This window comes from Nycticebus coucang, chromosome Y (assembly GCF_027406575.1).
Source record: "Nycticebus coucang isolate mNycCou1 chromosome Y, mNycCou1.pri, whole genome shotgun sequence".
Taxonomy (NCBI): domain Eukaryota; kingdom Metazoa; phylum Chordata; class Mammalia; order Primates; family Lorisidae; genus Nycticebus; species Nycticebus coucang.
This window is the reverse complement of record NC_069805.1, coordinates 6,008,277-6,035,434: the sequence shown is the minus strand read 5'-3', so window position 1 is coordinate 6,035,434 and position 27,158 is coordinate 6,008,277. Positions and strand designations below refer to the sequence as shown.

The following is a 27,158-nucleotide window of genomic DNA, read 5'->3' as shown; positions in this document are numbered from 1 at the left end:
GCAGTTGTAAACTGTGTTTTGGTAAATATACAAGGGCAGGAGTCTTTTCAATGAAATGACTTTTTTTCCCTTTGGTTAGATTACCAGTACTGGTATTCCTGGATTCTGAGGTAGATTTATTTTTAGTTCTTTGATAAAGCTTCATACAGTTGTCTTTTTTCTTTTTGTGCATGTGTTAAGAAATATTAGTTTCATTTAACCAGTTTCACAGGTGAATATTTATTCTATAAAAACTGTACAGATTGTTAGCCGCGCATTGTGGCAGGCACCTGTAGTCTCAGCTGCTCAGGAAGCTGAGGCAGGAGAATCACAGAAGCCCAAGAGCTGGAGGTTGCTATGAGTCCTGTGATGTCATGGCACTCTACTGAGGGTGGTAAAGTGAGACTCTGTCTCTATAAAAAAAAAAACAACTGTACAGATTGTACAGTTTATACATAGTTCAAACTACTGAACAAAAATGTAGGTTCCACAGATACAAGAATACTGAATTAATTGAAAGTAACAGCATTTTTACATACTGTATATCTCTCCATGTGGCAAGGGAGGTGGTAAGTTCTAAGTATAAACTTCAGAACTGTACAAAAATAAAGTTTTGATTTTATTTTGCTAATTCCTACATACAATATGATTGCAAGCATTTCTATTCTGGAATCAGTACCCTCCTGAAAGAATGCATGTGTCTATTCACGCAGGACACTCTTGGACACCATACTCGGTGTTGGACACCATATTCAGTACAGGACACTCTTGGACACTCAGTACTCAGTATTTGCATGGACATAAAAGTAGACACCAAGAACATTAGATGTCAAAAATAAGGTAGTATCTTTTGCTCTGTAAGGAGTTTCTACATTTTATAGTGTGCCAAACAATTTTTAACATATTAAAGAAAATATATTCTCAGTGAATCTAAAAATGACACTTTATGAACATAAAAATAATTTATTTTGGTGTAACACATCAAGCATATGTGGACATAAAAACTAAAACCATATATAAAGTAGTATTTCTGACCCAGCAACAAGAAGCATTTATGTAGTTATTTTTAAAAGGGTCAGAAAAAAATATTTATAACCCACTAGGCCTAACTTATAACTTACACATTCATACTTAAGCTACTCAGTGATTCACTAGTACTGGAAAACAAGCTTTCTTTTAGAGACAATGGTATCTTCATGTTAACTGGGTAAAAACTGGACATGTTTTAGAAAGGGAATAGCAATTGATATCTCAGGATAAGTCTTAGGCATAGGTAGATCTGGTATAGGGGTCTGCTTCTCAGTGGATTTTTTATGAGAAATATGTATTCTAAAAGAAAGTTTTACTTTTGATTTACAATTTTCCATTTGAGGGGATCCTACCTTCTTGGAGACAAAAGCAACATCTCAGATCTTTTCTTATCTACACGTGGGGAGGGTGAAGCTTGCTAATACCCCTTTAGATTCTCTGTAGTAAGAAGGAAAAAATTAGCAAAACAAACATTGCTCCAGACTTTTCCAACATCCAAAAGCAATGAAACAAAATGGTCTTTTACACAGTACTAGCCAAAGAAAATAAAAACAAGAGCTTCCAGGAACAGTTTAGTGCTCACGTTATACTCATACTTGTGTGTATGTTGTATCAAACAATGACCTTTGGACAAAGAAGCTTCATGGCTATTTATTTGAAAGTTACAATACTTAAAAACGTCTTCATAATAAATATCTTGGATGTTTTCAGTTCTGTTTCCAAGAACGAGAACTTATTTCTGACAGTAAAAATGAACTAGGACAACTTGGAGACAATTCATGGTTATTGTCAGGCAGTTTGGCAATAAAACTCATCGATCTTCCTCTGCCAGTATGTAAGAACCAACTTAACTCCATTTTGCTAAAACTAACTTCATCTCGTCCCTCAGTCTTTATTTTGCAGCTGCATATCAAAGGAGTCAGGCAACCTACTCCCTCCCCTGCTCCTGTCCTTGTCCCATGATCTGTGCCTTTGCACAAAGTCTGCTCTGAGCAATAACACTCTTCCAGACAGCCCAGGACAAGTGCTCAGTTTCCTAGACCCCCTATCATTTTGCCCCAGTAGCTCACCTCACCCCCTTCCTTTTTTTTCCTTTCTGTACCCTTAAACACCTCCCTCGTTTTTGAGATTGGGGCTTCTATGCTCTCCTTCTGTGCCAGGACCAGGGAGCCCAGGCTCGAGCTTGTAAATAAACAACCTCTTTCTTTTGCATCAGACTTGGTCTCCAGGTGATTTATGTGGGGGATCCTGTGACTTGGGCACAACATTGGGGGCTTGTTTGAGATAACACCCCCAAATCACCAAGTACCTGCTCCAGTGGTGAGTATGTGTGTGCTGGCATTTGTCTTGTCCTGTTCTGTGTTAGTTCCATTTGTTGAATCTATAGTTGAGACATGGAATCCTGGCAGAGTAGAAGAGGGGACACGCTGTGGATGGAGGACTGGGACATGAATTCCCCAGTCCCTGATCAAGAAGACCATGAGAGGCTATCCTTCTGGTTGAGAGACAAGGCAGGTTGCGACGGCCAGATGGGGTTACACCATTGTCTCATTTTCAGTTTTGCCTGAAAACACACAAGGGCAGGCTTATGTATTGTGGAGGAATCTTGGGTGTTGTTTTGTCTGTGTTTTATCATATTTGGTGGGCGACATGGGACAGATGCAGATGACCCCCTTCTCTCTAACTTTGACTCATTTCCAGGACTTCAAAGACAAAGTCCAAGAGTACAGCTTTAATGTATCCAGAAGTAAACTTGTGTTTTTTTACAGGAATGAATGGCTGCAGTACCATGTCAGATGGCCACAAGAGGGTACTTTTCATCTCCCCATTATCTTTTGGGTCAAAGATATAGTGTATTAGTCTGGGACCAGGCACATAGACCAGATCCCATATATAACTGCTTGTCAGGACCTTGTGGAGAACCTGCCATTGTGGTTAAAACCCTTCCTTCCTCCATCAGGCAAAGAAGTAGCTAGCCTAGAAGGAGAAAAAGGAGAAGTCCCCTGAACCCACTGCCCCTCCCCTGGTCCTCCAAGGAGGAACTCATCTAGAAGTGCTCTTACCCCCTCCCTATCAACCCCCACTCAGGCACCTGTTCCTCAGTGTTTGCTAGACAGCGAGGCCATTCCAGCCCCAGGTCCAGAGGGTAGCCACCGGTGCCACCTCACACCCACCATAGAGCCCTGCGAGATCTGACAGCAGACTCCACATTATTGCCTCTCTGTGTGGCGGACCTCCCTGATGGAGTGAATCCCCAGAATCAGCTGTAACACTATTGGCACTTTGCCACAAGTGATCTCTATAACTGGAAAATGCAGAACCCTACGTTCTCCGAGAAACCTACTGCCTTGATTGACCTCTTAGAGTCAATTCTTTTTACCCACCAGCGTACCTGGGATGATTGTCACCAACATTTACAGGTTCTTTTCACCACTGAGGAATGGAAAACCGCATCTTGGCTGAGGCCAGGAAGTCTGTTGAGGATGCAGACAGAAGCCCCACCAGCAACCAGGCTCTCATCGATGCTGCTTTTCCTCTTACTCACCCCAATTGGGACTTTAATACAGGAATAGGTCAAGTAAGACTCCAAGTCTACCGCCAGACTCTAATAAGGGGTCTCAGTAAAGCGGCTAAAAAGCCAACTAATTTGGCCAAGGTAGATAACGTACAGCAGGAAAAGACAGAATCCCCAGCAGCTTTCTCGGAAAGAATTATGAAGGTATTCCACATGCACACACCCCTAGACCCTGAAGCTGAGGAGAATAGAGCAGCAGTTGTCATGTTCTTTGTTAATCAGTCAGCTCCAGACATTCAGCACAAGCTGCAGAGAATAGATAGACTGGGTGAGAAGTCTTTGGAAAATCTCCTAGAGTTGCTAAAAGAGTCTACAACAACCATGAGACCCTCAAAGAAAAGCAAACAAAAGAAGCTAAAAGACAGACTCAGGATACTACTGGCCTCTACGGCTGCTGTCTCGGATGGAAGAAACAGGTGGCTGTGCTGACTGGCGGCAAGAGGTAAGGAGGGCTCCCCAGGAGGGTAAGGCTTTGCGTCAAGAAAGACCAGTGCACCTAAAAGTAAGGAAAATGGACACTGGGCCTGGGATTGCCCCAAGAAACCACCTCCCAGACTTTAATGCCCCCCCTCCAGGCCAGTCTTGGAACTGAGCAGGCTCGAAGGATGGGGGGGTCAAGGCTCACCTCCCCTCCCCAATCCCCGGGTAATTCTCAGAGTGGAGGGGACCCCAATTAATTTCCTGGTAGATACCAGATCCCAGAATTCAGTCCTGACACATGATCACGACACTATGGATGCCAGGAAATCATGGTTCCAGGGGGCCACAGGCATCAAACAATATTCATGGACTACCCAAAGAACTGTGGACTTATGTGTGGGCCAGTTATCCCATGCATTCATGGTTATTCCAGACTGCTCCTACCCTCTTCTTGGGAAAGACCTCATAACTAAGGTAGGGGCTCATGTCATCTTCAAAGACAAAGGACCCCTTGTCACAGACCAGTATGAAAGTCCCATACAAATACTCACCCTACAACTTGAATATGAGTGCAGACTGCACCAGCAGCAGCCTGAGGGCCATCAGCCAACAGATGTCACTGTATAGCTGAAAATCTACCCACTTGCCTGGGCTAAGACTGGAGGAGTGGGGCTAGCTGCACACTGACCACCAGTCATTGTAGAGCTCAAGCCAATGGCTGAACCCATATGAGACGGCAATATCCCATGTTCAAGAGGACTGGAGGATTTTTAAGAGCGGGATACGAGTGCCCTGTCAATCTGCATGGAACACTACCCTGTTCCGTGTAAAAAAGCCACTGACTAATGACTATAGACCAGTCCAGGACCTAAGAGAGGTGAACAAGCAGGTACTAGACATCCACCCCACCGTCTCAAACCCTTATACACTATTAAGTGCTATCACCCTTGATGGAGTATGGTACACTGTTCTCAACTTAAAAGATGCCTTCTTCAGTCTCCCGCTAGCCCCCCAGAGCCAGGCAATGTTCACCTTTGAGTGGAACCATGACTAGCAAAAGATCCATGGTCAACTTATCTGGACCTGGAGGCTGCAAGGGTTTAAGAACTCCCCCACCATCTTCGATGAAGCCCTACATGAGGACCTGATTGAGTATCGGCAGCAGAACCCTCACCTGACTCTTTTACAGTATGTAGATGACATTCTGATTGCAGCCAAGACAGAAGCAGAATGCTACCAAGGCACCCAGGACTTGCTGACTGCACTAGGAGCTCTGGGGTACCGAGCCTCTGCCAGGAAGGCTCAGACTTGTCAACAAACTGTGAGTTATTTGGGGTACATCCTTAAAGATGGGCAGTGGTGGCTGTCCCAGGCAAGAAAAGAAACATTTCTGAAAATATTTCCAGTGAGGAGTGTGGGAGTTACTTGGGTCAGCTGGGTTTTGCCATCTGTGGATTCCAGGTTCTGCCATCTGTGGATTCCAGGGTTCGTGGAGATAGCAAAGCACCTCTATGAACCCACCTGGGACAGCCTCCCTTTCCAGTGGAACGCAGAACAAGAAAGAGCCTTCCACGCCCTGAAATGAGCCTTGCTCTCGGCCCCACCCCTAGGACTCCCAGATATTACCAAGCCCTTTCATCTGTATGTAGATGAGCACAAAGGCATAGCAAAAGGGGTGCTTGCTCAATCGCTTGGTCCCTGGACCTGGCCAGTTGCCTACCTGTCAAAGAAATTAGACCCTGTAGCGGCAGGCTGGCCCCCATGCCTATGCATCATTGCAGCTACTGCATTGCTAGTTAAAAATGCAGATAAATTAACTTTAGGGCAAGAACTGTTGATCACGACCCCTCATATTGTTGAGGAAGTCCTCAAACAGCCACCAGATGGGTGGGTTAGCAATGCCTGAATCTCCCACTACTGGCCAGGTCCAGAGCCTTCTTCTGAACCCTCCAAGAAATCCAATTCCTACCAAAGACCTCTCTCAATCTGGCAAACCTACTGCCAAATCCGGACCTAGACTGTGTTGACATCCTAGCCCAGTTCACAGCGTAGGCCAGGACATTACAGTCCAACCCCTCCCCGACCTGGAGGCCACATGGCACATAGATGGGAGCAGTTTCATACAAGATGGATACAGATACATGGGAGCAGCAGTGGTGTCTGAGACTGAGACTGTATGGGCAGAGCCCCTCCCAGCTAGGACGTCAGCTCAAAACGCTGAATTCATAGTTCTAACACAAGCCATGAGCCTGGGTAAAGGCCTAAGACTTAACATCTATACCAAAAGCTGATATGCCTTTGCCTCTGCCCACAAACATGGGGCAATGTACCAGGAGAGAGGACTGCTTACAGCAGAGGGAAAGACTATAAAAAATAAAAATGAAATACTTGACCTCCTAAAAGCCTTATGGCTTTCCCAGAAACTAGCCATCATTCATTGCCCTGGCCATGAGTGGGGCAACTCCCCTGTAGCCACAGGCAACCAGTGGGCCGACCAGGTCGCCAGGACTATAGCCACTTTGGCTGTCCAAGAGCTTCCTATTACTACATTGCCAGACCCTAGACCCATAACACTTCCACAACCCCGGAGTATACTTTGGAGGACCTAAAATGGATAAAGCAGATCCCACAAGCCCACTGCCCCAAGAAGTACAAAGGATGGTACATGACCTATGATGGCAAAGTGCTGCTGCCAGCAAAATTAGGATAGGAAATCCTCCATAATCCATTCTTCCACCCACCTAGGGTCATGCAAAATGAAAGACTTGCTGCACCAGGCCAAAATCAAAATACAAAACCAGAATACTAAAATTGACAAAGTCATAGCTTCGTGTAAAGTATGTATTGTGACTAACAGTGTATCCAGCTCCCACAATCCAGGGTCCAGAGAACATGGGATAGAGCCAGGTATGTACTGGGAAGTGGACTTTACTGAAGTTAAGACAGATAAATATGTATACAAATATCTCCTTGATTTTGTAGATATGTTTTCAGGATGGGTAGAAGCATTTCTGATCAGAAATGAGACTGCACAGGTAGTAGCAAAGGAAATACTGGAAGATATAATGCCTAGGTTTGGAATTCCTCATCAGATAGGATCAGATAATGGCCCAGCCTGTACTTCTCAGGTAGTGCAGAGTCTAGCAGAAGCCTTGAGGACTAACTGGAAATTGCATTGTGCCTATCGACCCCAAAGTTCAGGGCAGATAGAGCGGATAAAGTGCACCCTAAAGCAGACCCTTACTAAATTAATCATGAAGACTGGGGATGACAGGGTGTCTCTCCTCTGCTTTGCCCTGTACAGGGTGTGAAACTCACCCTACCTTTTAGGGGAAAAGTCCTTATAAAATTCTCTTTGGAAGGCAACACCCTATAGTCCCTAAGTTGCATTACAATACCCTAACTTCAAAGGGCCCTGATCTTAAAGCTTGGAAAGATTATGCAGTAACTTTACATTTCTATCAAAAGGCACAATGAGCTAATTGAAAGAGACTAACAGCCCTCTACAGCTCAGGATCTGTCACTGAACCACACGCTTTCTGGCCTGGAGACTGGGTATATTTGAAATGTCACTGACAAGATATGCTGGAGCCTCAGTGGAAGGGCCAATACACTGTGGTCCTCATTACTCCCACCACACTCAAGGTTGATGGCATCACCTCTTGGATGCATCACATGAACATTTGCCTAGCCCAGCTTTTCACCATCAAAGAAGACTTCAACACCCACAGTGAAAATTCCTATGAGACCCTGATAACGCACTGAAGCTCAAACTGCAGAAATGCCAGGATCCCTGATGCCACTGTATGTGTACCACTTACTGACTTATTCTGCTTTGCTGATTAAACCCCTCACCACTAACCCTCATTGCCCCATTAAGATAACATGGCTAGTTACTGATGCTAGCACAGGAATGGTGCTCAACCATACCTCTGGAGTTCATCCTAAGGGAACTTGGTTCCCGGAGCTCTTAGTCGACCTATATAATCTGGTAGGGATTAGACCCTGCCCCTCAGGGTGGCAGTCATATTAGTCCAGAAATACTCTAACCAAGTACTTTTGTGTCTTCCCTGGTCACCTTCCTAACAAATGTGGAGGAGCAAGTTCATATTTCTGTAACTCATGGAATTGCGTGTCCACCCGAGACAAGGAGACTTGATCCAAGTAAAGAGGAAGGGTGTTTGGAGAGGGCACACCTGTGCAGGAGGCCCCAAACCTGAAAGTCAGTATCACCTTTATGGAGAAAGGAAAGTGAATGCTAGATTGGGAACTCAGCAAATGGGGGGCGTGAAACTGTACAATGCGCACGGCACAGACCTGGGTAATGTTTTCCAACTCAAAATCTTATACACTCTTATTAATAATAACCCTGCTGCAGTATTAGTAAGCCTAATATAGTGCTTAAGCCTCTCCCTGTAGTAACCCCTAAGCTCTGTGACTCCCATGACTCCCTGGACCAAGCATTCAATACCCAAAGTCTGACTCTAAAACCCAGACCTGTGCCTACCACAGATCCCGATCCACTTTGGAAATTGGTCATTGCTAAATACCAAGTCTTAAATACTTCCAGAAGAGACCTTACTAAGTCCTGCTGGTTATGTATAGAAGCCAGACCCCCATACTATGAAGGAATTACCCTAATAAGCAAACCTAAGATCAGCTCCCTGGCTAGCGACTGCTGTTGGCAACAATCTAAGCCCTGAGTCATCCTACAGTCCATTATAGGACAAGAAACTTGTATAGGTCAGACACCCCCCCATTCCCCACCAAATATCAACATCTATGTAATCAAACTCTCACCTGGGATAGGACTGGGTATATACTTCCCACCAACAATTCCTGGGGACTTGCTCTAGAGGGCTGACCCCGTGTCTACATGGGGCAGTCCTTGATTTAACCCGGGGCTTTTGTGTCTTAGTGCAGCTCATTCCCAAGCTATAACTCATCTATCACTCATAAGAGGACTTACAGCAGGCATACAAGTCAGCTGCAGGCACACTTACAAGAAATAAAAGAGAACCAGTCACAGCAATAACTCTAGCCATGCTCATGGGACTAAGTATAGCAGGAGCAGGCACAGAAATCTCCTCCTTAGTCCTGCAAGACAAGAACTACGGAGCTCTGCACGCTTGAATAGAAAACTCCATTTCCCACCTTCAAGAGTCCCTAACTTCCCTCTCTGAAGTAGTACTCCAAAATAGGTGGGGGCTAGACTTACTGTTCCTTCAGCAAGGTGGATTATGCATAGCCCTAGGAGAAGAATGCTGTTTTTATACAGACCACTCAGGAATAATCAAACAGTCCATGGAGTTAGTGAGAGAAAGTCTCTGCAAAAGAAAACTCAAGCAGAAACAGTCTCAAACTGGTATGAATCTTTGTTCAGCAAGTCATCCTGGCTCACAACTTAAATTTCAACTTAAATTTCAACCATAGCAGGCCCACTTGTAATTCTATTACTACTATTAATTTTCAGCCCCTGCATAATTAATAAATTACTGGCTTTTATCCAAGCTAGAATTAATACTTTTCAATTAATGGTCTTACGGGCACAGTATACCCCCCTCAGCACTGAACGCACAAGCAATGGCATAGCGCTAGGGATCATAAAATGCACTGAAGACCCATGATTGGATCTTCTAGGCACAAGAAAAGGGGGGAATGTAAGGACCATTTTGTTAAAACTAACTTCATCTTGTCCCTCAGTCTTCATTTTGCAGCTGCATACCAAAGGCGTAGGCAACCTGCCCCCTCCCTCACCCCCCATCCTTGCCCCATGATCCATGCCCTTGCAAAACGTCTGCCACAAGTGATGACAACACTCTCCCAGATAGTCAAGGACAATTGCTCAGTCCCCTAGACCCCCTTTCAGCTTGCCCCAGCAGCTCACCTCACCCCATCTTTTTTTTTCTTTTCTGTACCCTTAAAAACCTCTCTCCTTTTTGAGATTGGGTTTTCTCTGCTCTCCTTTTGTTCCAGGAGTCCATCCCCTGAGTACAGCCCCAGATTTTCTTCAGTACTTCACAATCCCTCTCACTGGCCTGTTCCAGCTCCATCTTCATGTTACAGCACACAAGAGTTTTGGATTCCTCAAGCATAACTGGATTACATGAGGCAAGCTCCTTAATTCAAACCATGACTGTCTGGGTGAAGGTCCTGGGCCACAACACCTGTGAGACAACACCCTTGCTACATGCCTCCTGTGTAGTCAGCTTCCACCTGCAGGGCAATATTTCATTTTCAGATGATTCTCTCATAATCTTAGGAAATATAAAGTAGAAGACCCATCTGGACTGTGTCTTAAGGTAGCACAGGGTGTTTGAAATCAAGCTGTTTTCTTAGGCCAAAACACATCAAAAAAGGCAATATGTGGTTGTTCCTAGTCCAATAGAGCAATGGGACATTTACTACTACAATCATAGGCTTCTTAAACTGAATAAACATGTATTCATAAACTTATAACTTCTGGCATTTCAATGCTTTCTCTTTTTCTGTCTTCTGTTAAATGTTGTAAAAAATAAATCAAGTCAAGACTGCAACAAAATACACTGCCAACTGCATTAAGTAGAACCAGCTTACTGTCGTTAGCAGCTGCTGTGGTCAAAGAGCACTCTGGACTTCTTTCATTACCTCTGGATTTAGTTACTCTCTGATGATTTTTGTGGATAACAAGGTGTGGGTGAAGCCATCCTGCTTCCTGACAACAATATCTCTGTATCTGTATGCACTCTGCTGGCTGCATACTGCAACACAACCACTTGTCAAATGTCTGGTCTCTTCTGTCATCAATAAATTTTCTTTTCCTGGCTATCTCTACGTAACAGATGTCTGTATGTTGGTTGTTATTTTGACTGTTAATGCATCCATGGAGGGAGATGTACCTTTTCCACTCATAGCTAAGCTGGTGTCCTTAGCTGCTGTTACAGGGCCAGGCACCTAAGGCACCAGTGAGTCTGGGGCCTGTTCCCCAACTTGACACACTCTGCCCTAGGGTCCAAAAGAGCTCCGACCAGCTTCTCTGTTGTCACCTCAGGTGCCACTCTGTGTTCTTGACCCTGCTTGAGAGTATTCAGTTTGGAGCTCTCATTTTGAAAGCTGAGGCCATGTTCTTAACAGTCTCTTAGACACAAGTATCTTGTAAACTCACTTTGCTAGGTCCATACTTTTCTGGATCAAGGAAGATGGAGCTGTGTTTTTTCTGAACTGCCTGGCAGCAAACAACTGGTTGTTTTTAAACTCGTAGTCTTTGACAAACTCTAACGCCTTAGAAGAGGTTTTAGAAAAGTTGCTATGAATGGATTAGGAGATACGTTTTCTACCATTGCTTGGAAAGTCCCTGTTCATTCTGGTTAATGTTCTTTCTTTCTGCTTTTTGGTGTGGCACCTGTTAAAATAGTGGATAGATTCTTCCCAGTTCACTAGGTGCTGCTCTGGCTCCCAAGTGTCTGCCTGGCTGTTGTACCCATTCCACCAAACCAAGTACTCTGTCTTCCCTTTTTTGTTTTCACTTTTGTTAAAAATTCCTAAAACTTATACATGTCCTTGGAAACCATGGTGGATGACAAAGTCATGGGTGGGAGGGAGGAAAAGGATTGAGGTGATTGACACTTTGTTTCAGTTGGGTCTCTTGGTGTCCTGCGCTTCCTGCTTCCCTTGCTGGTGCTCATCACTGTGAATGAACTAACCTTTTGCACTCAGTGGCTGTTCACTGAAGCCAGGCCAACATATTGCTTTATGACTTAATCATGACCATACATAAATGGAGAGAGGAAGCCGGAGGGTTGGGGGAGGAGAGATCAAGGAGTTTGGCACACTTCTTTGGGAAGAAACACATTTATAAGAGGGATTTTGCCTGAAAAATACATTTAGTATAACCTGGATCTTTGTGCCTTCAATGAGTCTTCAACAATAAAAAACAATAATAATAATAGTCATTCTAATTAAAATGTCTGTCTTTGTGATGTCTATTTGCATTTTCCTGGCCTCTGGTACACGTTAGAGTAATAAGGCAGTGGTTGGAAGTCAATGACCTTGAAGGTCACCAGAACAACAAAAGGGATGGTGCTAACAGATCTGTATGTCTCACATTGAGAGGAGAGAGAAGAGAGAAAAAGGCTATAAGAGATGGAACCAAAGAGAAATTATTTAAAATGGCTCTCAAGACTTTGATGACTGAAAAAAAAATGACCATTTTCTACTATTTTCATAGATTCACAAAAAAAATTGAGAGGAGGAATATTATTTCTAAAACACAGATGAAGAACAAAAAAAAATATATGTGGCAAATAGAACAAATGAAGATCCAAGATCAGGAGGAGTCAGAAGATAATTTATGAAGATAAAAAGCCTATAATAAGCAAAAAAGATTACCATTAAAAATAATCCATGTCTTCCCGAGGCAAATTGGGTAAAGATCGGCCCATTAGAAAGATACAGAGGCCAAAGAGTAAAAATATTTGCTAGGTACAAAGTTTTATTTATTTATTTATTTATTTATTTTTATTTATTTATTATTTTTATTGTTGGAGATTCATCGAGGGTACTATAAAGCAGGTTACACTGATTGCATTTGTTATGCAAAGTCCCTCTTGCAATCGTGTCTTGTCCCCAAAAGGTATGGCACACACCAAGACGCCAACCCCTCCCTCCTTTTCTCTCTCTGCTCTTCCTTTCCACACCCCTCCCTCCTTCTTTTTCTCTTTTCTCTCCCCTTACCCCACCCCCACCGTATACTTAATTGTCATTAATTGTCCTCATATTAAAATTGAGTACATAGAATTCATGCTTCTCTATTCTAGTGATGCTTTACACACTGGAGTCGTCTTCCACTTCCATCCAGGTTAAAACAAAGGATATAAAGTCTCCATTTTTTATAATGGCTGAATAGTATTCAGTACATATACCACAGCATGTTAATTCATTCCTGGGTTATTTTAGGCTGTTTCCACATTTTGGGGATTGTAAATTGAGCTGCAATGAACAGTCTAGTACAAGTGTTTTTATGATAAAAGGATTTTTTTCCTTCTGGGTAGATGCCCAGTAATGGGATTGCAGGATCAAATGGGAGGTCTAGTTTGAGTGCTTTGAGGTTTCTCCATACTTCCTTCCAAAAGGGTTGTACTAGTTGCAGTCCCACTAGCAGTGTAAAAGTGTTCTCTTCTCTTCACATCCATGCCAGCTTCTGCAGTTTTGAGATTTTGTAATGTGGGCCATTCTCACTGGGGTTAGATGGTGTCTCAGGGTGGTTTTGATTTACATTTCTCTAATAATAGGGGATGATGAACATTTTCTCATATGTTTGTTAGTCATTCATCTGTCTTCTTTAGAGAAAGTTTTATTTATGTTTCTTGCCCATTGATATAGGGGATTGTTGGCTTTTTTCATAGGGATTAATTTGAGTTCTTTGTAGATCCTAGTTATCAAACTTTTGTCTAATTAAAAATATACAAATATCCTTTTCTATTGTGTAGGTTGTCTATTTGCTTTGGTTCTTGTCTCCTTAACTGTACAGAAGCTTTTAGGTTTAGTGAAGTCTCATTTGTTTATTTTTGTTGTTGTTGCAATTGCCATGGCAGTGTTCTTTATGAGTCTTTACACCCAGGCCAATATTTTCCAGTGTTTTGTTTTTATGCTTTCTTTGAGGATTATTATTGATTCATGCCTTAAATTTATGTTCTTTATCCTTGAATTAATTTTTGTGGTTGGAGAAAGGTGTGGGTCCAGTTTAAGTCTTTTACATGTGGATATCCAGATCTCCCAACACCATTTATTGAATAGGGAGTCTTTTTCCCAAGGTATGTTTTTATTTGGTTTATCGAAGATTAAGTGGTTGTAAGATGTTAGTTTCATTTACTGGTTTTCTGTTCGATTCAAAGTGTCTATGCCTCTATTTTTATGCCAGTACCAAGCTGTCATCACCACTATTGCTTTGTAGTATAGCTTAAAATCTGATATGGTGATGCCCCCTGCTTTATTTTTATTACTAAGTACTGCCTTAACAATACAGGTTTTTTCTGCTTCCATACAAAATGCAGAGTCATTTTTTCTGTATCTTGAAAGTACAATGTTATTATTTTAATAAGAATGGAATTGGAATAGGTAGATTGCTTTAGGAAGTATAGACATTTCAAAAATGTTGATTCTTCCAATACATGAACATGGTATGTTCTTCCATTTGTTAAAATCCTCTGCTATTTCCTTTCTGAAGATTTCATAATTTTCTTTATAGAGGGCCTTCACTTTCTTTGTTAGGCATATTCCTAAGTATTTCAATTTCTTTGAAACTATGATGAAGGGAGTTGTGTCCTTAATTAGCTTCTCATCTTGACTGTTACTGGTGTATACAAAGGCTATTGACTTTCGGACATTGAATTTATATTCTGAGACATTACTGTATTTGTTGATGAATGCCAGGATTCTTGTGAGTTGAATCTGTGGGATTCTCTAAGTATAAGATGACATCATCCACAAAGAGGCAGAGTTTGACCTCTTCTGCTCCCATTTGGATTCCTTTTATTTTCTTGTCTTGCCTAATTGTATTTGCTAGAACTTCCATCACCATGTTGAATAGTAAAGGTGACAGAGGACAACCTTGTCTGGTTCCAGTTCTAAGAGGAAAAACTTTCAATTTTACACCATTCAGCTAAATATTAGCTGTGGGTTTGTCATAGATAGTTCAATCACTTTCAGAAATGTGCCACCTATGCCTATACTCTGCGTGTTCTAATTAGAAAAGGCTGCTGTATTTTATCAAATGCTTTTTCTGCATATTTTGCAAGGATCATATCTCAAAAGATCTTTTTCCTTCTGTTAATATGGTGGGTAACATTTATAAACTTAAGTATGTTAAAACAGCCTCACATCCCAGGTATCAAACCTAATTGATCATGATGTATGACTTTTTTTATGATAAACTGTAATCTATTGGCTAGAAAATTGTTGAGAATTTTTTTATTTATATTCATGAGTGAAATTTTCTGAATCAATTTCATTGATCTCTGACTTAATTTTGCAGATTTCTTCTACTTGGTTTAGGTTTAGATTGTTTGGATGTTTAGGTTTAGGTTTGGAGATTTCTTCTACTTGGTTTAGGTTTAGATTGTTCTTCTTTTTCCAGTTCCATAAGATGGCTTGGAAGTTTGTTGGTGCACTCTCTTTCTGTTTTTCAAATGTAGGCATCTAGCGGGAGGGAGACAAGATGGCGGACTGAAGCCAGCTTTCAAAAGAGGCTCCCATCCAGAAGGAGAGTTAAGGGACAGGAATTTAGTAAGTATCCTGGTGGACTTGAGCCACACCAAGAGAGAAGGTTGAAAAACGCACGTCAAAACTGCTGAGGCAAGCTGTGATCACAAGGACGCAAACAAAAGGTACAAAATCCACCACCAAGCGGACGGGAGTCCCCCTGCCCCATGAGACTGGCTCAAGAGCCCCACAATTAAACAAATGGGCAGAAATTAAAGGCCCTCCTACTACACTCCACGGACGAGACCTTCTAAAAACTGGACCTACCTCCCCTACTAGGGTGCCGTGGCGTTCTCCTGCCAGGCATAAAACTGAATAAAACTTTAAAAATCCTTTGCCGGCAACCCTGAATCCCCAACACTCCCCTCCCACCCACTGAGGTCTGGAGGCCTGTCCCCCAGAAGTTCGGATTCTTGAGTGATTTCTCAAGGGGAGTGGACAGTCCCCGAGTTGCGACTGGTCAGCATTGACTCTGAGGCACGTGAGTGAAGAGAGGGCACCCGGCTGAGGGGAGTCATGCCTCGGGGGCACTTCCCTGCGGTGTGGTGCAGCAGCCCTCCCCGGGCAACATTACTACACAAAACTGAATAAAACTCTAGATACCCCGCTGAGCGCCCCTACTCTCACTCCAGGTCTGGAGGCCAATCCCCCAGGAGTTTGGATCCTTGGGTGATTTCTCGAGGGGAGTGCACAGTGCCCAAGCTGCCTAAGGTCAGCGCTGACTCTGAGACACGTGAGCGAGGAGAGGGCACTCTGCTGAGGGGAAATCAAGCCTTGGTGGCACTTCCCTGTGGTGTGGTGCAGCAGCCCTCCCCGGGGGGGCAACAGTACGGCCAGGCATAAAACTGAATGAAACTCTAGCTTCCCCCCCACTCCCACATGGGGTCTGGGGGCCTGTCCTCCAAGAGTTCGGATTCTTGGGGGATCTTTCAAGGCGTGTGGACCCAGCATAAACTGCGGCTGCTCAGTGCTGACTCTGGGGCACGAGACAGAGGAGAAAGGGGTCGGCCGAGTGCCCACACCAGAGCGGCAGTTCCCTGGAGGCAGAGCAACAGCCGTTTTTTCTTTAAAAAAACGGCAGAACGGCTCACTTCTGGATATTGTGAGGCCACACACCCTATCTCCCTGGGCAACCAGAGGAGGCCACCGGTGAGCGGGGGATTTCCTGACACTGCTCACAAACCGGGGAACCTTCCAGGGCGGAGTCGACCCAGAGAGGTGATCGGACGCAAGCCTTCAGCAGCAAAGAGGACACAAACCTCCAGCAGAACGTTTAAACTCAGAACAGCCCGTCTTCTGTAGGTGATTTCGGCAGGAACAGAGACAGAACCCCGCAAAGTTGTCTGTTCTGTTAACAGCACCCATCAGGGATGGGGCTAAGCCTGAGTGAACACCTCCATCCCATCACCTGCATCAAGCACTCAAAGATGTCAGGCCCCATTTCCTCCTGCTAAATAGTGGCAGTCTGCGGGGGCCTGGCAGACTTCCTTGCGATTCAGGCAGGTGCAAACCCCTGGAGTGTCTGTTCACTACAGGCAACTGGGTTAGCCATCTGCAGAGATACCAGTGACTGGGTCCCATTGAGGGGCAAAGTGGGGAAGGAGACATCAACCTTCCCAGACTGCTCTCTTTGCTGGGTGGCTCCTCCTGAATCCACGCTGCACTGGGGTGAGCCGTGTCAGAAGAGTAACCAGGCTCCTGTGATCCAGTTCCCAGAGACCTCTTGAACTCTCCCACCCGAGACATACTACACAAAGCAATATATAATTTCAATGCACTCCGTATCAAAGTTCCACTGTCATATTTTAAAGATCTTGAAAAAACAATACTTCGTTTTATATGGAATCAGAAAAAACCTCGAATAGCCAAGACATTACTCAGAAATAAAAACAAAACAGGAGGAATCACACTACCAGACCTCAGACTTTACTACAAATCGATAGTGATCAAAACAGCATAGTATTGGCACAAAAACAGAGAAGTAGATAACCGGAACAGAATAGAGAACCAAGAGATGAATCCAGCTACTTACCGCTATTTGATTTTTGACAAGCCAATTAAAAACATTCAGTGGGGAAAAGATTCCCTATTTAACAAATGGTGCTGCGTGAACTGGCTGGCAACCTGCAGAAGACTGAAATTGGACCCACACCTTTCACCATTAACTAAGATAGACTCTCATTGGATTAAAGATTTAAACTTAAGACATGAAACTATAAAAATACTAGAGGAGAATGCAAGGAAAACCCTTGAAGAAATTGGTCTGGGTGAGTATTTCATGAGGAGAACCCCCCAGGCAATTGAAGCAGCTTCAAAAATACACTACTGGGACTTGATCAAACTAAAAAGCTTCTGCACAGCTAAGAACACTGTAAGTAAAGCAAGCAAACAGCCCTCAGAATGGGAGAAGATATTTGCAGGGTATATCTATGACAAAGGTTTAGTAACCAGAATCTACAGAGAACTCAAACTCATCAGCAAGAAAAAAACAAGGGATACCATCACAGGCTGGGCAAGGGATTTGAAGAGAAACTTCTCTGAAGAAGACAGGCGCACGGCCTTCAGACGTATGAAAAAATGCTCATCATCTTTAATCATTAGAGAAATGCAAATCAAAACTACTTTGAGATCTCATCTAACTCCAATGAGACTAGCCTATATCACAAAATCTCAAGACCAGAGATGTTGGCTTGGATGCGGAGAAAAGGGAACACTTCTGCACTGTTGGTGGGAATGCAAATTAATACATTCCTTTTGGAAAGATATATGGAGAACACTCAGAGATCTAAAAATAGACCTGCCATTCAATCCTGTAATCCCTCCTCTGGGCATATACCCAGAAGACCAAAACTCACAACATAACAAAGATATTTGTACCAGAATGTTTATTGCAGCCCAATTCATAATTGCTAAGTCATGGAAAAGCCCAAGTGCCCATCGATCCACGAATGGATTAATAAATTGTGGTATATGTACACCATGGAATATTATGCAGTCTTAAAGAAAGATGGAGACTTTACCTCTTTCATGTTTACATGGATGGAGCTGGAACATATTCTTCTTAGTAAAGTATCTCAAGAATGGAAGAAAAAGTACCCAATGTACTCAGCCCTACTATGAAACTAATTTGGGACTCTCACATGAAAGCTATAACCCAGTTACAACCTAACAATAGGGGGAAGTGGGAAAGTGAGTCGGGGGTGGTGGGTAGAGGGAGGGGGATCAATGGGATCACACCTGTGGTGCATATTACAGGGGTATTTGCAAAACTTTGTAAATGTAGAATGTAAATGTTTTGGCACAGTAACTGAGATAACGCCGGAAAGGCTATGTTAACCATTGTGATAAAAATGTGTCAAATGTTCTACGAAGCGAGTGTATGATGCCCCATGATCATATCAATGTATACAGTTATGATTTAGTAAAATAAATAAAAAAAAGAACAAATGTTAGGCATCTAATGTGATACATTTTCCTCTCAAAAATGCTTTTACAGTATTTCACAGGTTTTGGTAGCTTGTGTTGTTGTTATTCTTATGCTCAACAAAGTTAATGATTTCCTATTTTATTTCTTCCTGTGCACATCTGTCATTCAATAGAAGGTTGTTTAATTCCATGCCTTTGTCTGGTGTTCAACGTTATTGTTACAGTTGAGTTCCACCTTTAGTTCTTTATGGTCTGAGAAGATACAAGGTAAAATTTCAATTCTTTTGATTCTGTTAAGGTTTGTTTTGTGGTCTAGGATGTTTTCAATTTTGGAGAATGTTGCATGTGGCTATGAGAAGAATATATATTCTTTATCTTTGGAATGGAGTGTTCTATGTGCATCTGTCAAGCACGGTTGTTCTAGGATATCATTTAAATCTCTTATATTTTTGTTTAATTTCTCTTTAGAAAATCTGTCCAGCTCCCTAAGAGGACTTTTAATGTCCCCTGTTATTATGGTATTATCAAATAACATATTGCTCAGACTGAGGAATGTCTGTTTTAAGAATCTCTAAGAATTTAAATTGGGTGCATAAATATTTAGAATAGAAACATCCTCTTGTTGTATTTTTCCCTTGATCAATATAAAGAGACCATCTTTGTCTTTTTTAACTTTAGTTGCTTTGCTTTAAATCCACATGTATTTGAAAATAAGATCACAACTCCACTTTTCTTATGAATTCCATTCACCTGAAAGATTATCTTCCAACCCTTAACTCAGAGTTGTAATTTGTCTTTTGAAGCCAGGTATGTTTCCTGCAGACAGCAAATAGATGGCTTGAATTTTTATTCATTTAGCCAATCTATGCCTCTTCAGTAGAGAATTCAAGCCATTAACATTTATTGAGATAATTGATAAGTGTGGTAGTATTCTATTCATCTTATTTTGTGAGAGTTCATTGCTTAGTTTTATCTTTTGCATCAGTGTGAAAGTTAGGTTCTGTCCATTAATTGCTGAGTTTTTAATTTGCTGCTGATCTATTGTAATGGTCGGTGTGTAGAATAAGTTGAAATATTTTTGTAGGGCTGGCCTTGTTTTGACAAATTTCCTCAATGTTTATATATAAGTAAATGATTTGATTTCTCTGTCAATTTTAAAGCTTAGTATGGCAGTATGTAGAATTATGAGCTGGAAATTGTTCTATTAAAGTAGATTAAAGATAGATGACCATTGTCTTCTTGTTTTGAAAGTTTCATTAGAGAAGTCTGCAGTCACCCTGATAAATTTTATACTGTAGATCAACTGGAACTTACTCCTGGCAGCTTGAAGAATCTTTGCTTTAGTCTTGACTTTGGATAGGTTTATTACAATGTGTCTTGGAGAAGCTCAGTTACAGTTGAGGCAACCTGGGGTCAGATATCCCTCTAAAAGAAGTGTATCAAAATCTTTGGTGATATTTGGGAAATTGTCATTTATAATATTTTCTGGTATGGCTTCCCTTCCCTTGGGGCATTCTTCTTCTTCTTCTGGGATACCTATAACTCATATGTTTGAATTCTTCATAAAGTCCCATTATTCTGTCAGTGAACATTCTGCTTTCTCTTTCTTCTTTTATGCCTCTTTAACTGAGTTATCTCAAGAACTCTGTTCTCTACCTCCGAAATTCTTTCTTCTGTATAGTCTAACCTGTTGCTGATACTTTCTAATGCATCTTTAAGTTCCCTAATTGACTGCTTCAGTTCCTTCAGCTCTGCCATATTCTTCCTATGTTCTTCATATCGTTCACCTCTCATTTGATTCTGTTTTTGGATTTCCTTTTGGTTATTTTTATCAGCAGTTTTCTTCATTGTTTCCATCATTTACTTCATTGTTTTTATTATGTGTATTCTAAATTGCCTTTCTGTCATTTCTAACTTTTCCTTATAGGTGGAATCTTCTGCAGTAGCTAACTCATTGTCACTTGGAGGGGTTTCACTGGACTGGTTCTTCATGTTGCCAGGAGTTTTCTGCTGATTCTTCCTCATGAGTAATTTCTTTCATGTGTTTCCTTGCCCTAATTTTTCTTTCAATTCCTCTTGTTCTTTAAGTTGCTCTGCCTGTGGACAAGGGTTTCAATGAGTCCTTTTGGTATAGGACCAGAAGGATGAGAAGGTTGAAGAGCAAGAAGGAATAAAAGAAAGGGGGAAAAAAAGGAAAGAAAGATATAAATAAAAAAAAGAGAGAGAGAGAGGAGAGGGAGTGGGTAAAAGGGAATATTGACAAGAGGACAAGAGGCACAGAAAGTGGGAGACAGAGCAATATAGGTGTACAGTAGAGCACTTTGATACAACCTTAAAAAAAAGCTGACCTTTGGGGGTGCCTATTGAGTTGTTCCCTTGAGGTTTGCAGCTTTTTGCTAGCCTGTTCAGACACAGTACCCACCTCCTCCAAGTAGAAAGGAAAGACAAAAATGCTATAAATCAAACCAAAACAAGCAAAGAGAAACCTTTATGGGATAAAATTGAGGAGAAAACCTAATAATAAGGGTAGAAACACTAGTAAAAATGAAGTTCTAATTATTGATAAAGGCAACAATGTGAAATTGTATTTAAACTAGAAAAATGGAGAAGGAAAAGAAAAATCTATAGGTAAATGGTGAAAATTAAAAAACAAAACAACAAGAACAACACACACACACACACAAAAAAAAAACAACACAAAGGAAAGCAGTATATATATCTTTCTGAATATTGTCTGGGAAACAGGTGATCTTCTGGAATATGAAATGTTAATCACAATGCTGATATGACTGGAGGCCTCTGCTGATTTCTCAAACCCTTTAGGGTGGAAACACTAAATCTCTCCTCATCCCTTTTAAAAGGTACTTTAAACTACTAAACTTGGCTAAACAGAAGCTTTCTTAGGAAAATGGTTGTCCCTGGGATCACTGCTGAAGGGCTAACCACTTACCTAGTGTGCCAAAACCAGTCTTACTTTGCCTCTGAGGGCTAAGGCTGTAAGGTGGCTCAGTCCCTGCCTTTAGGCTGCTCACTCACTAGATTACTAGATCCCACTTGATCCTTGCTTTGCTACCCGGAGGGCAGAGGTTGCTGGGGCAGTTTTCTCACAATGGCTTCGCACGGCCCACAACCTAACACTTTACTTCCATTTGGCTCAGTGACTCTGTCTGGGGCCCTAGAAAATGCCCAAAGTTCTCCGCACTCTGCCCAACCTCTCCCAAGACAGTTCAATTGACTACCAGCTCCAAAAACACACAAAGTTCTCTGCACTCCTGCCCAAACTCCCCCAAGGCATTTCAACTGAGTACCAGGTCAAATACACAAAAACAGCTCACAGGTAAGACCTTTCCAGTTTGCATTCTCACTGCTGCTGTACTTACAGCTGCTGGTGGGATTAGACCAAACAAACACATGCAACCCCTTTCCAGTTTCCAGTGATTCTGTCCTCCTTTTGGGGTCCAGAAATTTCTTACTGACTCCCTGTGTCCTCAAAGGGATAATTATAGGCAGATCCCACCAGACAGAGTTGCCTGAAGTCTTGTCTCCTCAGACTCACTATGCCCAGTTGCATGGCAGCTTTTACTTAGCTGCCATCCAGCTGGTTACACAGGCTTTATAGGCAAGGGAAGAATTTAATGTTGCTGGTTTCACGAGATGGTACACATTATCTTCAGTGTGTCTTCTATGATGAGTTGTCAGTGTTACATAGAGTAGTCTTGTCTACTGAGAGTAGTGTTGATGAGTATGCAATGCTAAGTCTTACCCCAAAGGGCAAGAAGGGTCAAGGGGACCATGAGCTGAGTTGTGACTTCTGGAAACTGCTTGTTTTGGCCTCCACTGGAGGAAGTGATAACTCAATCCGTGGATCAATGAAGAGTCTGACATTCATATCCAGCTCAACAACAGTCACATGATTATGTGAGGACAAAACATGTCCAAAATCCTAAAAGCACACTCCATGGTTACCAGTTGTCTGAGAGATCACTTCTTTCATAGTGGATACTATGAAATTATGCCACCAATATTAATGCAAATGTAAGTTGAAGGTGGTGCTGCACTCTTCAAGTTTGACTTTTGTGTGAGGAAGTGTTTATTTTTTTTACTCAGTCTTCACAGTTGTATCTGGAAATCTGCACTCATGCCCTTGGAGATGTTTTTGGTATCACACAGACTTACAGGACAGAACAATCCATAACTCAAAAGCATGTGGCTGAGTCCACTCATGTGGAAGCCAAGTGCTCTTTCCTGACCTTTGAGGACCTCCTGAACCAATTGGAGAACTTGATCTGTGATGTGGTAGAGACTCTTAAAATCACCTGCAGCAAGTATAGGGCACTAACTCAACCCATACTTTAAGCCCCCAATCAGCCTTTAAAATAAGTGAGCTATTCAGATGCTATTGTGTGGCTAAAACAACACCATATAGAAAAAGAAGATGGAACTTTCTGCAAATTTGGAGATGATATCTCAGAAGCTCCTATAAGACTGATGACAGACACCATTAATAAACCAATCTTCCTGTGTTGATTTCCTGTGGAGAGAAAGTCCTTCTGTATGCAGCAATGTCCTGAGGATTCCTGGCTTACTGAATCTGTTGATGTCTTGATGCCCAATGTCAGTGTGATTGGGGAAGGTTGAATGTGTACCTGGGATAGTGAAGAACTTATGGCAAGTTATGAAAGAGAAGGGACTGAGCCCACTCCCTACTTATGGTATGCAGATCAGAGGAATGGTACCTGTCCTCATGGAGGACATATCTTGCACCTGGAATGGTTCTTAACTTGGATGCTGAGTAGGTATCACATGCCAGATGTGTGCTTGTACCTCAAGTTTGTCCAATGCTACAGACCTTTATTGATTCCTCCTAAAGAGTGATGAAAAGAATACAGTTCATTAAAGGAATAAAATACCTCTTTAAAAAGGGAACAAAACTCTATAATATTGCCTTTTTTTCATGTGCTGTTCCCTATGCTTTTTATTCCTGCTACACTAAACAGTAGCATAAGGTACTTGAATGTCAAGTGATATATTACATTGCCATTATAAGACAAATGTCCAAGGTGCCGCCTGTGGTTCAGAGGGGTACGGCGCTGGCCCCATATGCTGGAAGTGGTGGGTTCAAACCCAGTCCAGGCCAAAAACTGCAAAAGAAAAAAGTGTCCATTACAGAGTTTGGGGAAAATATAAGTAACTCAGCAGTTGTGAATACATTTTAGCATTTTATCCAATAATAGGTCATAATTTGGAGGTTATATACATAAATTAAACAGTTCAAAATTATGGTCTAAGACATTTTAGTAACTTAATATTTCTGTCCCTTAAGTGTAACTGAATTTTTTAATTTTTAAATATACATATATATATTTAAAATAAATATATATTTTATATATATTGATATTTATATATCTATATATATTGATATATACACTGATATTTATATATCTTGATATTTATATTTAAAAAAAAATATATATATATATTTAGATGTGGGGGGGGTCTCGCTATTTTGCCCAGGCTGGAGTGCAGGGGCTATTCACAGGTGCAATCCCACTACTGATCAGCATGGGAGCTTTGAACTACTCCACTTGTGTCCTGGGCTAGTCATTCCTCCTTAGGCAACCTGGTGGCCCCAGCTCCTGGGAGGTCACCATATGGATGCTAAACTTTAACTAAAGTGCAGACTTTAACTAAACTAAAGTTAACAGACTTTAACTTTACCATGGTTAGCACAGGACATTACAGCCCAGAACTCCTGGACTCAAGCAATCTTCCTGTCTCAGCCTGTCAACTAAGCTAGACTACAGGCACGCACTACCATGCCCAGCTAACTGGAATTTTCTAATTTATTTTATTGCAGCAATGAGTTAAAATAAACATCTTAAGAGAAAATTGGCAATATAGTGTGAATATCTGCTGATATTAGAATAAAGTATAATTCAGAAGTAAACACTAAAATCAAAGGAATGTAAGCCTTTTACATCAGTTATCAACTTTTACTAAATCTATCTAACAGCTTATAATTCCAAGGCATACAAATTGATATGAAAGATTTTGTAAAGATGGAATTTTTCTATAGAATTTGAAGTAAGAGCATAATTTGGAGAGTATTTAAATGATTCACAACATCCCTCTTAGCATTAGTTTAAGCTAAAGAAGCAGATTGATCTCCCCTGTTTCCTATTATTTCCTACGTAATTAAGAACAAATAAGTTCAGAAACAATTTGCTGCCATAATCTTAATAACAACTGTACATGACTGATTTGCCCCCACCATGTCCTTAGATCTAATTTGTGCCACATTATTAATTCACAGCAGGCTTCTTGAATGGCTTTATTTCATATTTATTTACTTTCTTCCCCAAATGCATGCCATGTAGTCTCAATAAGGCTGTATTCCCAGCAATCAATAAAGATACACACATAAAAACTCAGAAACAATTTGCATTTTCCTGATAATCAGTGATGAGCCTCTCTCAATATGTTTGTTGGTCATATGTGTGAATTCTTGTGAAAAATGTCTGTCTGAATCCTTTCCCCAATTTTAATGTGATTATTTGTTATTTTTATTCCTGAGTATTTTATCTTCTTGCAGTTCTGAACATTGGCCTTTTGTAGAATGACTAGCTTGCAAATATTTTCTTGCATTGTTTAGATTGTCTTTTTACTGTGTTATTATTATTACTGTCTATTTCTCTCAATTTTGGAGTGTGGAGGATCTGAGATCAAGGTGTTTGCTGATTTATTTTTGATGAGATCTCTCTTTTGTATCAGCAGAGAAATGTCTTCTTTCTTCCCTACCTGATAAAGATAGTGAGAAGTTTGATATCTTGTATCTCTTCATATAGGAAGATACAACTAATCCTACAGTGACTGGGGACCAAACAACTTTATCTCAACTAATTTTAATTACCTTCCAAACTTCCAAAGACTCACCTCCACATAGCATCATTCTGAGGATTGGGGTTCCAACATGTGACATTGAAATGAAGAAACACAAAATTCACACAATGAAGTTTAGCACAGTGCACACAGTGAAATAATATAAATTTTTTAAAAGTGAAAAAAACACAATTGTAAGAAGAGATTAATAACAGTAAAAGCAGGAAATCATGGACTTTGTTAAGTAAAATAAATTCTTCAAAATTCCAAAACTTTAGTATTTACTGCAAAATTTGAAATAATTTCAGCTGGCCACAGCAAAACAAATGAATTGCAAAATGACAAAGCATATAACAACATGTCATGAAAGTTTGACCCAGCACACAGAGAAACAGCAGAAAGCAGAAATATTTTTGCCTGAATCCAAACGAGAAAACCAAGTGCTAAAACATAAAATTACAGAAAAAAAAATGAGATATTTATTTTAGGAAATAAAGTTAACCTTTAATCAGATTGTTGAACTTTTCCCTCATTTATGAAACACACTTTTTTTTTTTTTGATTGATCTGGTAGAAAACTAATTAGGCAAATCTCAGGCAGAAAAGAAGCTAAATCAAGTGGCCCAAGAGTTGTCTTGTCTCTTTTTTCTTTTCCTCTTTTTTTCTTGATTTTTTAAAATTTCAGTTTAATATGATGATATACAAAATTAGACTACATGTTTTCATTTTTAAAGTTAAGCCCAAGTTTTAGCTGAGTCCTTCAGCCAGGAAACATATCCTACACATCTACATTGTAACCATTAGGTGTGAAATTTCCAGCAAATCAAGAACAAGAAAAAAGCAAATAACTCCATTAATCATTAGATAAGAGCCAGGAACAGAATCTTTCCCCATGAAGACAGATAAATGGCCATAAACACAGAGGAAAATGTTCATCATCCCTAATCATCAGAAAAAGAAAAACAATCCAAATCACCTTTGACATCACGTAACTCAAATGAGATAAGCCCTTATCTCAAGGTTTCAAAGCTACAGAAGTTTCCATGGGTGCAAAAGGAAGATATAATTTATGCATTGTTGGAATTGAAAACTAGAATGGCCATTTTGGAAACATGTATGAAGAATCCTCAAAGAGCTAAAAAAAATCTTTCAATTTAATCCTGCCCTCATTAGGTATCTACCCTGAAGAAATAAACAGTTTGTTGCAGGAAAACAGTGAATTAAAACAGACAGACACCTGCATCAATAATACAGAGGAAGGAGCCTTTAATTGCCCATGAGAACTCAGGTGCCTCAAGGCATGAGATACTGTGTTCCATTCTTCTGTTCTATTTGAACAGTTTTCTCCAAATGATTATACTTTCTTTTTAGCTCAATATTAGCTGTATAGTTACACTTACAACAAAATGTACAAAGAGTTAATGATGAGATTTCTCAAGAGACACAGGGTGCTGTTATTTGTTACATAGTTTTTCCATCAAGGTTATTTTAGCTCAATGTAAGGTTTATTCTTAACTTTGAAGGAAGAGTTTTTCTGCAGCTGCCTACTGCTTTCTCAGGATCATTAAGAAGTATAAGATTTATTTCTCCTTCCTCATTCCCCAATTTTAGTC

General features: G+C 41.1%; 2 pseudogenes; one reads left to right on the top strand and one right to left on the bottom strand.

Moving 5' to 3' along the window:
• Positions 1-1,797: 1,797 nt before the first annotated feature.
• On the bottom strand, positions 1,798-10,942 carry LOC128578971 (chromodomain Y-like protein; annotated as a pseudogene).
• An 11,656-nt stretch (positions 10,943-22,598) lies between these two features.
• On the top strand, positions 22,599-23,542 carry LOC128578970 (asparagine--tRNA ligase, cytoplasmic-like; annotated as a pseudogene).
• The last annotated feature ends 3,616 nt before the right edge of the window (positions 23,543-27,158 follow it).